We start from the raw sequence: 14739 nt of genomic DNA on the forward strand, positions 1-14739 counted from the left end.
CCTGTACTTATCATCTTGAGGGAATGGGGAGAAGTTGTCAGGTAGGATGAATCCAATCTTTAGATATGGAGCAGGGTGAGACTCGTTCCTTGCCGTTGGGCGAAACAGAGACCAATTCCTATCTCTCGGGTGAGACCGACCTCGCCCCTCTAGGGTCGGGTGAGGCGGAATCTATCCCTCAGCCCTCGGGCAAGACCGAGCCCGCCCTCAAGGCATTGGGTGAGACAGAGTTTATCCCTTGGCCCTCGGGTGAGACCGAGCCTGTCCCAATGGCATCGAGCAAGACGGAGATTAACCTTGAGCCCTCGGGCGAGGCAGAGTCATCTCCCAAAGGCGTCGGGCGAGGCGGAACCAAACTCCTATCACTCAACAAGGGATGAAATGGCGCCCTTATGGGTCCAGAAGTTTTTTACGTTTGGTGGTTATTGGTTCCACCTTCTGGGGCACCCTGGTATTAGGTCCCCGACACGACTAAAGGGGGACATGGACGCTATGAGAGGGTACGGCGAAGACATGTATGGCGGGGGAGACTTCAACGAGACCCGTGGCAGGAATCTTTGCTCTGTTTGCAAACAATCTGGCCACAAGGCTAGCCAGCATAGAAGACAGTAGGTGATTTCATATTGTGTTCGTATTGCATAACAAGTAGTTCAAATTTTGCAATGCTACATAATGTTAATCTGAAAATTGTTAATTTGAATGCTCCAACCCTTTGTTTATCATTTTGTAACAGGATGGCCCCTCCCATGCCACACCAGTTGATCCCCCTTCTTGATGTGGAGTACGACAACCCCCTTCTTGTACCAGACAACGAGGTTTATTATGTCATGGGACTAAGTTCATTACGTCGAACTTATGTCGAATGAATATTGTCGTCGAAAACTTGTAGACTCATAAACCAATGAAAATGTTGTATGGCAACTTATCGTCCATTTATTTGCTTCATGTTCGTTTTGTACAGCACTTGTAGTTTTGTACAACACCTCCGCTTGTAAGCCCACCTCCGCTTGTAGTTCTGTAGTTTTGTACAGCACAGACGCGCCGTGGGCTATGGCGCGACAAATGATTACGTTCATTTTAGAAATTTTTGAACGCATGATACAAACAGATGTGATCACTTAAGATTGATCATGGGTAATCTGAGTACATGATACATGGGTACAATATATCAGTAGTTCAAATGGAATATAAGACAACACAATAGAATTTCTACTACATGGCTACATTGATCATTAATAAAGCATAGAACTAACAGACAGCGCAATCAAAAACCCTCAGTCAGAAACATACTGAGTAAGCAGCTCGTCGTCCGAGTACCAATCCTCAACCACAACCCTATTGTTGTGGCTGGGCTCACCTACGTTGCTCTGACCTACCTATCGCCTGTAGTAAGCGGCCTCCGCTTCATCTGCGGCCGCTGCGGCCTGAGTGAAGAACGCGTCGTCATCCTCCTCCGCCTATAAGCCCACCTCTGCTAGAGCGATGAGCTCGCTCAGTCTACCAGTGTCATCCTCACCTCCTTCACCTACAAGCCTGCCTCTGCTAGAGCGATGAGCTCGCTCAGTCTGCCAGTGTCATCCTCATCCTCCTCCGCCTGCAAGCCCACCTCTGCTATAGCAATTAGCTCACTAAGTCTGGCAATGTCGTCCTCATCCTCGTCCCCCTCATCAGACAACACAATCGGTGATTCAACGGTGCGACCAGCTCGCTTTCTGTGCTCATCTAACTTCTTTTCCTCGTACCTTGCACGAGCCACCTCTACAGCATGTTCCTCACTGCATCCAATCCCTTCATGTATAAAATGCAATCAGTTAGCAACGTGATTATATTACATTTAAAATCAGGCAACGAAAATAGGCGTTCAAGCACTCACTGGCACATAATGTAGCAACATGCTCATTCAAGACCTGCATCTGTACTCTTGTCTCCTCCCTTACCTTCTTCCTTGCCCTCTCCTCCTCTAACGTCATCCATCTCTCCAATTCCCATTTGTTAAGCCCAACATCGATCGGGTTACAAATACCGCGTTGTCTAGCAAACTCATGCATCTTTTCTTTGTGATGTTTAACGAATAGGTTGACGTAGTCAGGTCCATATCCCCTCTTCCTTGCAATTAGTTGCCTCTTCTTCAGTTCATCCAAGAACTTAGCTTGACCATCATAACGTTCCCACCTGCATTTCCTAGTGCTCTGTTCAAAAGAAATATTATATCATATATGTCTTAGCAAAAGAAGTCTTAGCAAAAGAAACAAAATACGATTTCATATTTACCACAAAAATAATGAACCTCTTCGTACTCAACCATATGGCCGCAATAATGGCCTATTCTAAGCTCCGAATGGACTAGGCCATAGTTAGAATTAACACCACATTCGCACTTGACTGGTGGTGCTTTGTAAATTAACCTTTCTTTCTTCTTTTGTTTTGCTTTTGGAGGTTCTTTGGGCCATTTGTTCTTAGGACCATACAACCACTCCTTGAAACGACACTTCGCCATTGAATACACCTAAATAATGTGACATTAGTACATGACACATATAGCTCAATATTTCAACACATACACTTTGCACTTACTTCATGCTTATTTTGACACACAAACTCCAACGTATTGTCAGGGTTTATCATGGCTCGGTCTTCGCAATGGAACAGAGGAGGTTTCTCAAGTCGTCTAACTGTGGCTAAGTGCTTATCCTTAGCCGTCATTGGAGGGGGGTTAGGGGGAGGTGGAACCCACCGCTCGAAGTGCTCTCATGGATGTCGCCCTCTCCACCAATCGTCGAAAAGGAGGTACTTGGGGTCAAACTTGTCTGCATCGTCGATCCACTGAAAGAAAAAGCACCTCTTATGGGCCTACACAACAAAAATTCAACAAAATATTAGTAACCTAGTAATACAAATGAAGAAGAAAAATATATGGAAATAATTACTTACATTAAAACGACTGCACGTGTAGAAGCAACAAGCCACTGTGTCCGGATGTCTCGATTGAAACACGTCGGCCGGACGACCATAGTCACAATTAGGGACAGGGAGTTCAGGAGGGACGGGGGCATCTTTGCTAGACTCATCAGGGTACATTTCTCTAGGACGACCCTGTTTTCGCCATAACTGCTCCCGAAACATGTCTTCCATCTAATAAAATGGTTCAAATTAAACATCAATCAAAACAATGCAAATTAATGTATAATGTAATCATTTGCAATGCAACTAAAATATTATAAACAACAATTATAGCAACAAAAATATACATGGCAAACATACTTGTAACTACATAATTAACCTTAACATTGACAAAATCAAACTAATATCTTCACCATAGTTCCCAAACATAATTTTCCTACTAACCTTAACTCCCATTCATAATATCATATCCACCATTCAAATAAAAATAAAATGTGCGTCATTACCTTGAACTAGGACAAGGAGGGAGGGAGGCGGCCGGGGAATGGAAGGGAAGCGAGGGAGGTGGCAATGGAGGGTCAAGCTGCCGCCGTTCATGGCTCGGTGGCCGGCGTGCTTGGCGACGGGTGGGAGCGACGCCTAGGCCGCTTTGCTGCTAGGGCAGCGGAGGTTATACCCGGCTCTGCCGTGCCATGGACCATGGCGCAACACTACCACGCCAAGATTGGTGGCATGGCAAAGCCCTGCCATGTCAGCAGTCAGCGCTTCTGGTCGTCGCCACGTCAGCCCTCTGCCGCGCCACCATGCATGGCGCGGCACAGGCATTTGGCCACGCCAGGGCAATAGGCGCAGCTAAAAGTGTTAGTTAAAAAAACCGAGAGTGTTCGATTTAAAATTAGTTTCGAAAAAGTGTTAAAATTAAAAAAAATCCTTAATAGTACGGTTATCGATCCTATATGTGATCACACTCACTAAGTGTCTCGATCACCAAAATAAAATGGCTCCTACCATTTATACCTTTACCTTGGGCCTTTTGTTTTTCTCTTTCTTCTTTTCAAGTCCAAGCACTTGATCATCACCATGGCATCGCCATCATCATGTCATGATCTTTATTTGCTTCACCACTTAAAATGTGGTACCTATCTCATGATCACTTTGATAAACTAGGTTAGCACTTAGGGTTTCATCAATTCACCAAAACTAAACTAGAGCTTTCACCGGCTTCCCTGCCTCTGACCCCCAGCCACGCGGGCTCTAGTACGTCTCGCGGTCGCATGCCTTAGCACATGGGGCCTGCACCATCCTCACCGACGCTGAAGCTGCGGCCACCACTGGTGACCCCACGTGCGTCGACGATAGCCTCCATCGCAAGCACCCTCCTGTCCCCTATGCCACTAGGGGAGGGGACACTGCCTCGGCCACCCCCACACACGTGTGAGATGGCCCGATCTGGCAAACCCACACCGCCAGGACTGGAGGATGTCGCTGCTACCACAGTCGCTCAGCACGCAGGAGCCAGAGCTGGAGCAAGCCCCGCCTTCATGGCCACCGACATTGCTGTGGCGCTGCCAGACGCTTCCCACTCCTCCCTCTCACCGGCCATGGCACCGTTCTTCCTAGGTTGCTCCTCGGGAGGGCGCACAAAGAGCCGATAGTGGGTGGATGATGACGGTGAGGAGACCAATGATGACCACCCTGCAACCTACCTAGAGGTCACTCGTCGTCCGGCGAAGCTGGCCACTGCATCCCCCATGCGCACCTAGGCTTACATGGCTCTAGGGCGCGGCGGGACGGACACTGAACAGTGTCGACGAAATATGGTCGGTAGTCTACCTAGGGGTATGCCTAAGGTAGTAGATTGTCGGCAGACAGATGCGCAAGCCACAAACAAGACGGTGACGTAAGACAGACATGAGGTTTTATCCAGGTTCGGCCGCCGCGAAGGCGTAATACCTACGTCCTGCGTTTGATTGTATTATTGTATGTCAATGAGAGATGTTTTTTAGAGGGGTCCCCTGCCCGCCTTATATAGTCCGGGGGGCAGGGTTACAAATCTAGAAACTAATCCTAGCCAGTTACAATTGCCATAGGTGGCCGGATAAGGACTCCTATTCTAACCTACCAGGATCTTGCTTGATCTCCAAATCTGTCTTGATTCATTGCACGGGATTCCGAACAGGTTGGCTAGTCCACGCGTCGTCTTCTAGTGGACCGGACCCCCTAATCTAGGTCAGCCCAAGCCTAGCCATAAGGGTATAGGGGTTAATACCCCCACAGCTAGTCCCCGAGCACCATGTATTATGCTACGACACGCCGTTTGATCTCCTTCGACTAATGCAATCCGTCTTCAAGTCATCTTCAGCTGATTGAAACATTGACCAATCAAATGCGCCAGCATTCTGATCAGAACAGAGAGCAGTAGACCAAGATTATAGCCGAAGATTCCGGTTGTCCGAAGAATGCATGGTGCTCTTAAAGAAAAAAGAAAAAGATTTCTTTCCTTATCAAGTGTGCCCACTTGTATTTCTGATAAGAAATGTAAGTGACCCTTGGACAGTAGTAATCCTGACAATCAGTCAAAGCGTAGGGGTCGATTAAATAAACACATTCACTGCAAGGTGAAGTGTGCCCACTTAGTCCCCTAGCCTGGTAGTAGGTGACGCAGGCACGTGGTGCCAGGGTCTAAAAAGAATTTCTACTAAAGTTAAGAATCCAATCGTCGTACAATCAATACGAGATGCACCGGCAGGTGCATCGTACCGATGTAGTCCCCGAGCTTGTTGGAAGGTGAAGTATAAGCCTTGTAGCAAGGTCCAAATAAATGTCTCTCAACTGTATGTGAGTACACATCACATGTAGCCGAGGAGAGCAGTCGCCGAGCATTATTCAGAACAGTCCCCGAGCATGGTAGTGGTCAGAGCAGTCCCCGAGCACAACAGTGGTCTGGACAGTCCCCGAGCACGGTAGTGGTCTGAGCAGTCCCCGAGCATGGTAGTGGTCTAGGCAGTCCCTGAGCATGATAGTGGTCAGGGCAGTCCCCGAGCACGATAGTGGTCTGGACCATCCCTGAGCATGAGACATGCGGCGAAGAAACGAATGTCACTTGTACTATTATTTGGTGTATTTATTTATCTTCTTACTCTGTCAAGTCCAATCTGACAAGTCAGGTCAAAAAAAGTAGACGGGTATAGCATGTCATACTGCCCTCTTGTCCTTTCAAGCAAACAATCACTTGGCACCTGTATGGAGGTGCGTCAGTATGGGCCCTCTCACACTGGCAACGAAGAGGCGCATACACTGATAACGAAGAGGTGCATATATTGGCATAGATCTCGAGGTTGTGAAAACAACCATCTACGACGCGTGCGCATGTCTCCCAAGAATCTCAGGCAGACAAAACAGCGGAACTCTTGGTTATTTATAATATAGAATTGGTAAGTTACTTTTTACCGAACCCCATTACCATTCGCCGCCCCACACCGCGATGACTACCGCAGCAACCATGGTCGAAACAACAATTTTGATCGCCGCAACCAGCGTAACGACCCCCGCGACTACCGCGACCAGCGTAATCAGCGGCGTAATCGCCGTGACGATTACAGGGGCAAGCATGCTCAGGAAGACGACGGTGAGGTCAACACCGTTAAGAAAGGTGGCGGATGTCGCAACTACGAAGAAGACTACGCCAAAGCATTGAAAGGACCCTGCCAGCTCCACCCCAAGTCAAACCATACCATGGAGAATTGTCATGTTCTCAAGTCTATCTACACGCGTCAACAGGCTCCGGATACGTCTGACAAGCCTAACGACGCAGGGGAACAGCGCAACAAGGACAATGATGATGAAGACACAGATCCCTATCACAAGTACATCAAGCCAACTGATCGCGTCCACACCATCATTGGAGGCAAAGTGTCCATCGAGACCAAACGGGAACGCAAGCTGCTCGCTCGCGCCTGCTTGAACGTGGCCAACACCGACAACCTCATCGCCGATCCGTGGCTCCCTCCTTGGTCTCACCGTGAGATCTCCTTCAGTAGAAAGGACCAATGGGCCACAATACCAGAGCCAGGACGTTTCCCCCTGGTCCTTGATCCTTGTATCAATAGGGTCCAGTTCGACAGAGTGCTGATTGATGGCGGTAGCTCCATTGATATACTGTTCAAGAACAGTTTGCCGGCTCTGAAGATAACCTCGGTTGATCTCAAGCTGTACGAGGCATAATTCTAGGGTGTTCTCCCTGGATAGAGCTCTACTCCTCTTAGGCAGATCACGCTACCTGGGCAATTTGGTACCCCAGACCACTTCCGCACCGACTATGTCAACTTCGTGGTCGCCGACTTCGAAGGCACCTACCATGCTATCCTTGGTCGACCAGCGCTCACCAAGTTCATGGCCACACCTCACTACAGGTATTTGGTGCTCAAGATGCCTACTGAGAAGGGGGTTCTAACTCTCAAGGGCAATGTGTATGCAGCTTACACCTACGAGGATGACAGCTTCAAAATAGTAGAGGCTCATGACCTCTCTATTTGCATGGCCAAGACCATGCTCGATGCCAAGAAGACCCCAGCCGACCAACTAGAGATCCCAGACCTCGAGGCCCCACGCAAGAACATCAAGTCCAAAGAGCACAAAACGATCCAGCTGGTCGATGGTGGTCCCAGCAAAACGGCCCTTATCGGGGCCAACCTGGATCCTAAATAGGAAGACGCGCTCGTCAGGTTCTTGAGGAGCAACGTGAGCGTGTTCGCATGGAAACCTGCTGATATGCCCGGTGTACCTCGAAACTTGATCGAGCACTCCTTAAATGTCGACGGCAAGGCCAAACCTATCAAGCAGAAGCTACGATAGTTCGCTCGCGGCAAAAAGGAGGCGATTAGGGTAGAAGTTACACGGCTTTTGGCAGCCGAATTTATTAAAGAAGTGTATCATCCGGAGTGGTTAGCCAACCCGGTCCTTGTATGCAAAAAGAATAATGAATGGAGAATGTGTGTTGATTACACTGATCTCAACAAACACTGCCCTAAAGACCCCTTCGGCTTACCTCGCATAGACGAGGTTGTAGATTCAACGGCCAGTTGCGAGCTGCTTTCCTTTCTCGATTGCTACTCTGGTTATCACCAGATCGCTCTCAAAAAGGACGACTAGATCAAGACATCTTTTATCATGCCTTTCGACGCCTACTGCTACACGACCATGTCGTTTGGGCTCAAGAACACCGAGGCTACCTACCAACACGCTCTGCAGGCCTACCTCAAAGACAAGATAAAAGACGACCTCGTCGAGGCTTATGTTGATGATGTAGTTGTCAAAACCAAGGAAGCACATACCCTTGTTGGCAACCTAGAACGCACCTTTGCAGCCCTTAACACATTCCAATGGAAATTAAACCCAAAGAAGTGCATCTTTGGTGTTCCTTCTGGCATACTACTTGGCAACGTCATCAGTCATGATGGCATACACCCTAACCAGGAGAAAGTCAAAGCTGTCTTGGACATGAAGCCGCCCAAAAAGGTGAAGGATGTTCATAAGCTTACCGGATGCATGGCTGCTCTCAGCCGTTTCATATCAAGATTAGGCAAAAAAGGATTACTATTCTTTAAACTGCTCAAAGCATCCGAGAAGTTTGAGTGGTCGGAGGAAGCAGACGCTGCCTTCACACAGCTGAAACAATACCTTACGTCACCTCCGGTCCTCACTGCTCCCAGAGAAGATGAAACACTCCTGCTTTACATTGCGGCGACTAATCAAGTGGTCTCCACTATCATGGTGGTCGAGCGCGACGAGCCCGACCATGTCTACAAGGTACAGTGACCAATCTATTTCATCAGTGAGGTACTCAATGAATCCAAGACCAGGTACCCATAGATTCAGAAATTGATCTACGCCATACTGATAACATCCCGAAAGTTGAAACATTACTTCGACGGATATCGTGTGGTGGTCATGACTGAGTACCCTCTGCAAGACATCATTAGCAACAAGGATGCGAACGGGCGCATCGTCAAATGGGCAATGGAGCTATGCCCTTTATCGTTGGAATTTTTAAGCCGAAATACAATCAAGTCTCAGGCACTTGTCGATTTCATCGTCGAGTGGATAGACTTAAGCACACCTGCCTCTCAGGGGCACGATGAGTATTGGAAGATGTACTTCGACAGCTCTCTCAACATCAACGATGCAGGAGCAGGAGTCCTTTTCGTGTCACCATCCAAGGAGCAGCTCCGGTATGTCCTTAGGATTCATTTCCCAGCATCTAATAATGCTGCCGAGTACGAAGCATGCCTACATGGTTTGCGCATTGCGGTCGAGCTCAGTGTCAAACGTCTCTATGTCTACGGAGACTCGACGCTGGTCATCAACCAGCTCAATAAGGACTGGGACACGACCAGTGAAAAGATGGATGCATACTACAAATCGATCAGAAAGCTGGAAGGCAAGTTCTACGGCATCGAGTACACACATGTGGTCCAGGACAAAAATCAAGCAGCAGATGCGCTGTCAAAGTTAGGATCATCCTAAGCTAAAGTCCCACATGGCGTATTTGTTCAAGACTTGCTCGTGCCTTCCATCGAAGGGGAAGATCCCACAGTCGACAAGCCTCTAGACCAGCTTTTGGTGGCTACGGTTCCAACATCAAACACCATCAAACCACCTCCGATCACTAAGAAGCCTGATTGGAGAGTACCTTTTATCAAGTACCTAATAGATGGTAGCGGTTACACCGATCGAACAGAAAATGAATGCCTGATGCGGCGCAGTAAGCAGTATCTGCTCGTCGATGGCAAATTGTGGCGCAAGAACGCAAAGGAGGAAATCTTGATGAAGTGTATAACCCAGGAGGATGGCAAACATCTCCTAGACCAAATCCACTCTGGCTCCTGCAGCAACCACATGGCCTCTAGAACACTGGTTGCAAGGCCTTCCGAGTAGGGTTTTATTAGCCATCAGCTATAGCCGATGCAGAGAAGCTAGTCCACCATTGTGAGGGTTGTCAGTTCTTCACCAAAAGAGTCCACATACCAGCACATGAGATTCAGGCAATACCAGCCTCTTGGCCTTTCGCATGCTGGGGACTGGATATGATCAGGCCCTTCAAGCTGGCTCCTGGGAAATTTACATATGTCTTTGTGCTGATCGACAAATTTTCTAAGTGGATAGAGTACATGCCTCTGGTACAGGCATCTTCAGAAAAAGCCATCACGTTCATCAACCAGGTCATCCACTGCTTCGGCATACCCAACAGCATCATCACTGATCTGGGTACTTAGTTCACCGGGAATGCTTTTTGGGACTTCTACGATGAAAGGAGTATAGTGGTAAAATACGTCTCGGTGGCACACCCTAGAGCTAATGGACAGGTCGAGCGAGCAAACAGTATGATCTTGGACGCACTTAAGAAGAGGATGTATAGGGAAAACGACAAAGCTTCCAGAAGATGGCTCAAAAAGTTACCAGCCATGGTCTGGGGCCTCAGAACCCAGCCCAGTCGCAATACCGGCGTATCACCATACTTCATGGTTTATGGTGCTGAGGCAGTGCTCCCAGTAGATATAGCCTTCAGATCAGTATGGGTAGAGAACTTCGATGAGGACAAGGCCAATGAAGCGAGGGAGCTAGAAGTGAATAGTGCAGAAGAGAAGTAGCTCGATTCTTGCGTACGTACAGCCAAATACCTTATTGTTTTGCGTAGGTACTACAACAAGAATGTTAAGGAGTGGTCCTTCATGGTCGGAGACCTGGTCCTGAAGTGGAAGACGAATCAGGCTGGTGTCCACAAACTCGCAACTCCATGGGAAGGGCCCTTCATGATCAAGGAAGTTACACGACCTACGTCTTATAGGTTAGCTCACCTGGATGATACGGACGTACCCAATTCATGGCACATCGACAAGCTTATGCGTTTCTATGCTTAACTGCTAAGATATGTACTCCTCTTGTACTTTCAATTTAATTCAATAAAGCTACTATGATTTCTCCGACCACTCTAATGTGTCACCTCGAAGTCTATTATTATTCTAACTTAACCAGTCAAAACCGACCTCCATTCCTTCCCGGGTTTTCAGAGCAGGCCCTGTCTCCGGTTCCTCCCAACGCGTGCATGAGATCTACTCTCTACGCTGTGGGTGATCGGCAGGTCCCCTCTGGTTTGACTTGTCTGTGTCTACGTGTGCACAGGCTATGCTCCTCACACTTCGACCACAAGACAAAACAGGGCCATACAAACCTGTCAGGATGACGTGTCGACTAAACTGGTACAACTAAACAGAACGCTAACATGTTCTCACTTAGTTACACCAATGCGAGATTCAAGCTTAAATACATTTTTCACAAAACAAACAAGCTTATGACGATATACAGTTACGTTATTACAAGCTTTCCTGAAAAAGTCCAAGTTTACAATAACACAACTACATCTTCTTCTACAGCTATAGCCTATACTATTGGTTGGTCGGGTTATGCGGCACCTGCTGCTCGCTGGGCCTAACATTGTGCTCGAGTCCCGGGGACTCTTGTACTGGTCGAGCTGAAGAAGATGGCCTCATCGATGCCTGGCTGGTCGAGACCGTAGGCTTCGCTGGTTGGCTCAAAACTGGTGGCGTTTCCAGCTGACTTGTTGATGGCATACCCTGTACAGGTGCTATCCTGCCTCCACACAGGTTAATGTCACCAATTATTCTTGTCGACAAGTCTAGCTGGGTCATCCGAAGCTCCTCAGCCTTGTCTGGATCTACCTCCTTCAGGTATCCAGCCTCTAGGCGCTTGAGGTTGATCAAGGGGTAGTGAGCACGTACCATGCTTAGCACATGTGTGCCTGTGTACTCACCTGCCTCCTTCACGAACTCTTGGAACCATCCCCATGCCTTTCAGCATCTATCGACCAGTCCAAGCTACGGCGTCCTTGGCACTTCCTCTGTAAGCGCTGGGTCGATAAGGTTGAGGACCGGCAAAATGCCGGTTGCCACTTCCTGGCACCGGTTTTTCCATGTGTCCCGATCCTCGGTGATCTCTAGGCATCGCGCCTTCTAGCCGTCATGATCTTTCATCACGGCTTCCAGATGCTTCTTGGCATTGACTTTTAAAACTACAAATCGCACAAGACATTAAAACGTCATGCCATGACAAGATAAGGTGGGCAACAAAAGTGAGCAGGGTGGTCTAGAACACTTACTCTTTAGTTCCTCCTTCATCTTGGTTGTGTGGTCCCAGAGTTGCGACTGGTCGTGCGCCAGTTTCTTGTTGTCCTCCTTCAGGCGACCACACTCTACAACCACATGGCTATTCTCCTCTTGGAGATGGACTACTTCGACTTCTAAGCCTGCACTACAGCTGTGACTACCAACAATGCAACAACACGTGTCATGCACTCGTTGTGATAAAGTGACAACTTACTTGTTTTTTCCTGCTCTTTGTTACTGAGCTGGACGACCAGGTTCTATTTCTACGCCTCTTGCTCCATCCTCTCATGGTTGGCGGCTTCAAGTTGGTGGCGCAAGCGTTCCACCTCGGCTGCTAGTTCTTTATTGCTTGCTGTGATTCCCTCAATTTGGTCGAAGCACTTCTTTCGGTACCTTGCGATCTTCATTAAGTCCTGCATGTAAAAAGCTAAGTCAGACAGTTTGACTGGATAGCAGGATCAGGTGGTCAAGCAAAACATACCTGGACTTCCGTCACCAGACGTTTCGCCGCTCGTTCAACTTTCATGGTCTCTTCGACCTCTGGGATTTCCTCATGAACAACCCATTGGTCGTTCCGCCAGCGCGACACATATACATGTTGTTGTTTGTCCTGGGGACGGCCCAGGACCTCCTCTACTTCGGCCTCTTCGGCCTCTTCTTCGGGTAGCGGTGCTGGTCCGGAGTTTGCAGCTTCTGCGATCACTATGGCCTTCCCACGGGCCGTAGCATCGGCAAACGTACTATGTGCCACCTCCGGCTGCTGCTCCTTGGTTTGGTCTGTTACCCTTGGTGCTGAAGTGTCCCCCTCAACAGGGTTAGTGCTCGGAGCACCTGTACTTGGCTTGGCTCTCCCCTCGACCACCTACTCGGGGACTATTGTCTGGCCGCTCATCTGCTGAGGCTCAAGCATACTTTCTGCTATAGGTTCCCCCATAGCCGACTGCTGGGTAGTTTTCTCTGACATTGCTGGCAGAGCCACGCTGCTCCCGGCTAGTTGGTCGGGATTTTCGGTGGACGCCAACCTAATATATCCGAGATAAGTTTAGAAGATAACAATATTCAATATAAATTGTAAGCTTACATCAAGGTTACAAATACTTACAGCTTGGAAGCGCGGAATGATGTGGCGAAGGCGCGTCTCTTCGGCCGTGCTTGCTCCATGTGCTCTGTGGGTGCCACCTGGTCTCTCTCTATGACTAGCACCGACGCCGGGGCTTGATGCTCGACCCCTTTGCCGCTCGTCCTCTGCACTGTAGTGGTCGGCGATGCAGGTCCCACTGGCATGGAGGAGCCACCTTGCTCCATCGACTCCAGTTGCCTCCTCTTTCGAGAGACGAGTCGAAAGATGTCTGCATCCTCTGTTTCATCATCTGACAATGTAAAGATCGCCTGACGATGCTTGCTGGCCACCGGCCGCTTACCAGCAGCTCTGGCCACTGCCTCCTCCCCAACTCTGAGCATGGCCCAGTCGACGTCTTCGATCCTGGTGCTGGTCTGGGCAGTTCGGCCGGCAACTTGCGGCCAATCTACACCAGGGGGTGGAGACACGAACACTGTTGCTCTATCATGACCATTAATCTGGGAAACATAAAGGAGATAACACAGTAAGTTTCTGTTACAACATAAAACTACGGGTACAAGGCAGCATGATTTACCTTTGGAGGAGGTCGGGCGAGCTTGAAAGCGTGCCCGATGTCGCTCAATCTGACATAATTTGGATCAGCTAAGTTAAATAGCTCTCCAATTCTGGCTTTGACTTCAATCTTGTCAAGCGCCTCTTGCCTGGTCCTCGTTGGGTCTGCGCTACCTTGGTACTCGTAGCCAGGATCTACCCTCCTTTGGCAGGGCTGGATCCTTCGGCTAATGAAGTTTCCGACCACGCTCGGATCGTCCAGTTTCCTCCACAGGATCATCCCAAGTAGTTCTTGGATCTGTTCTAGGTGCTCGGGCTTTTCTGACGAGCTGTTCTTCTTCTCCAGAATGAACCCCACGTCGCACAGTGTGATCGTGTTCGGCTCTTCGCGGATGTAGAACCACTTCTTGTACCAGTCATCCAGTGACGTATTCCAAGGGCAGTGCAAGTATTGGGCCTTCATCCCGTCACGCAGATTGAGGTACACACCTCCGGCTATCTTCGAGCCGTCGCTTCCTTTCTTCCGCAGACAGAAAAGATGGCGAAAGAAGTCGAAATGGGGCTGGAAGCCACCATATGCTTCGCAAAGATGAATGAAGGTGGAGACAAGAAGAATCGAGTTGGGATGCAGATTGCAAATCCCAATCTCGTAATACAAACAGAGCCCCTAAAGGAAAGGGTGCACTGGAACCCCAAAACCCCGCTTGAAGAAATCTTTGAAAACCACAATCTCACCTGGTTGTGGATCGGGGTACCCCTCGCCTTTCGGTGCGCGCCATCCTGCGAGTTCCTTATTGTGGAGTACTCCCATGATGACGAGGTCTTCGATGGTCTACTCGTTGCTTCTTGACTTCCACCACTCCTTCGCCATGACTCCGGCTTTCTTCTGGGCGTCACTCTTCGCCATGAATCCGCCCTTGCTGACGAAGGTGGATACGGTGGAGGGGTGATTGGTGATGATTTTGGAGGTATTAGGGTTGGCAAGAGGAAGAAGAAGGTTGCGGCGGCGAATGGTAATGGGGT

At 48.9% G+C, this 14739-nt stretch overlaps 1 pseudogene; it reads right to left on the reverse strand.

Moving 5' to 3' along the window:
* Positions 1-6405, reverse strand: part of LOC136465437 (uncharacterized) — an 8888-nt pseudogene extending 2483 nt beyond the window's left edge.
* Positions 6406-14739: the final 8334 nt, after the last annotated feature.

The sequence above is a fragment of the Miscanthus floridulus genome, chromosome 7, assembly GCF_019320115.1.
Source record: "Miscanthus floridulus cultivar M001 chromosome 7, ASM1932011v1, whole genome shotgun sequence".
Lineage (NCBI taxonomy): Eukaryota > Viridiplantae > Streptophyta > Magnoliopsida > Poales > Poaceae > Miscanthus > Miscanthus floridulus.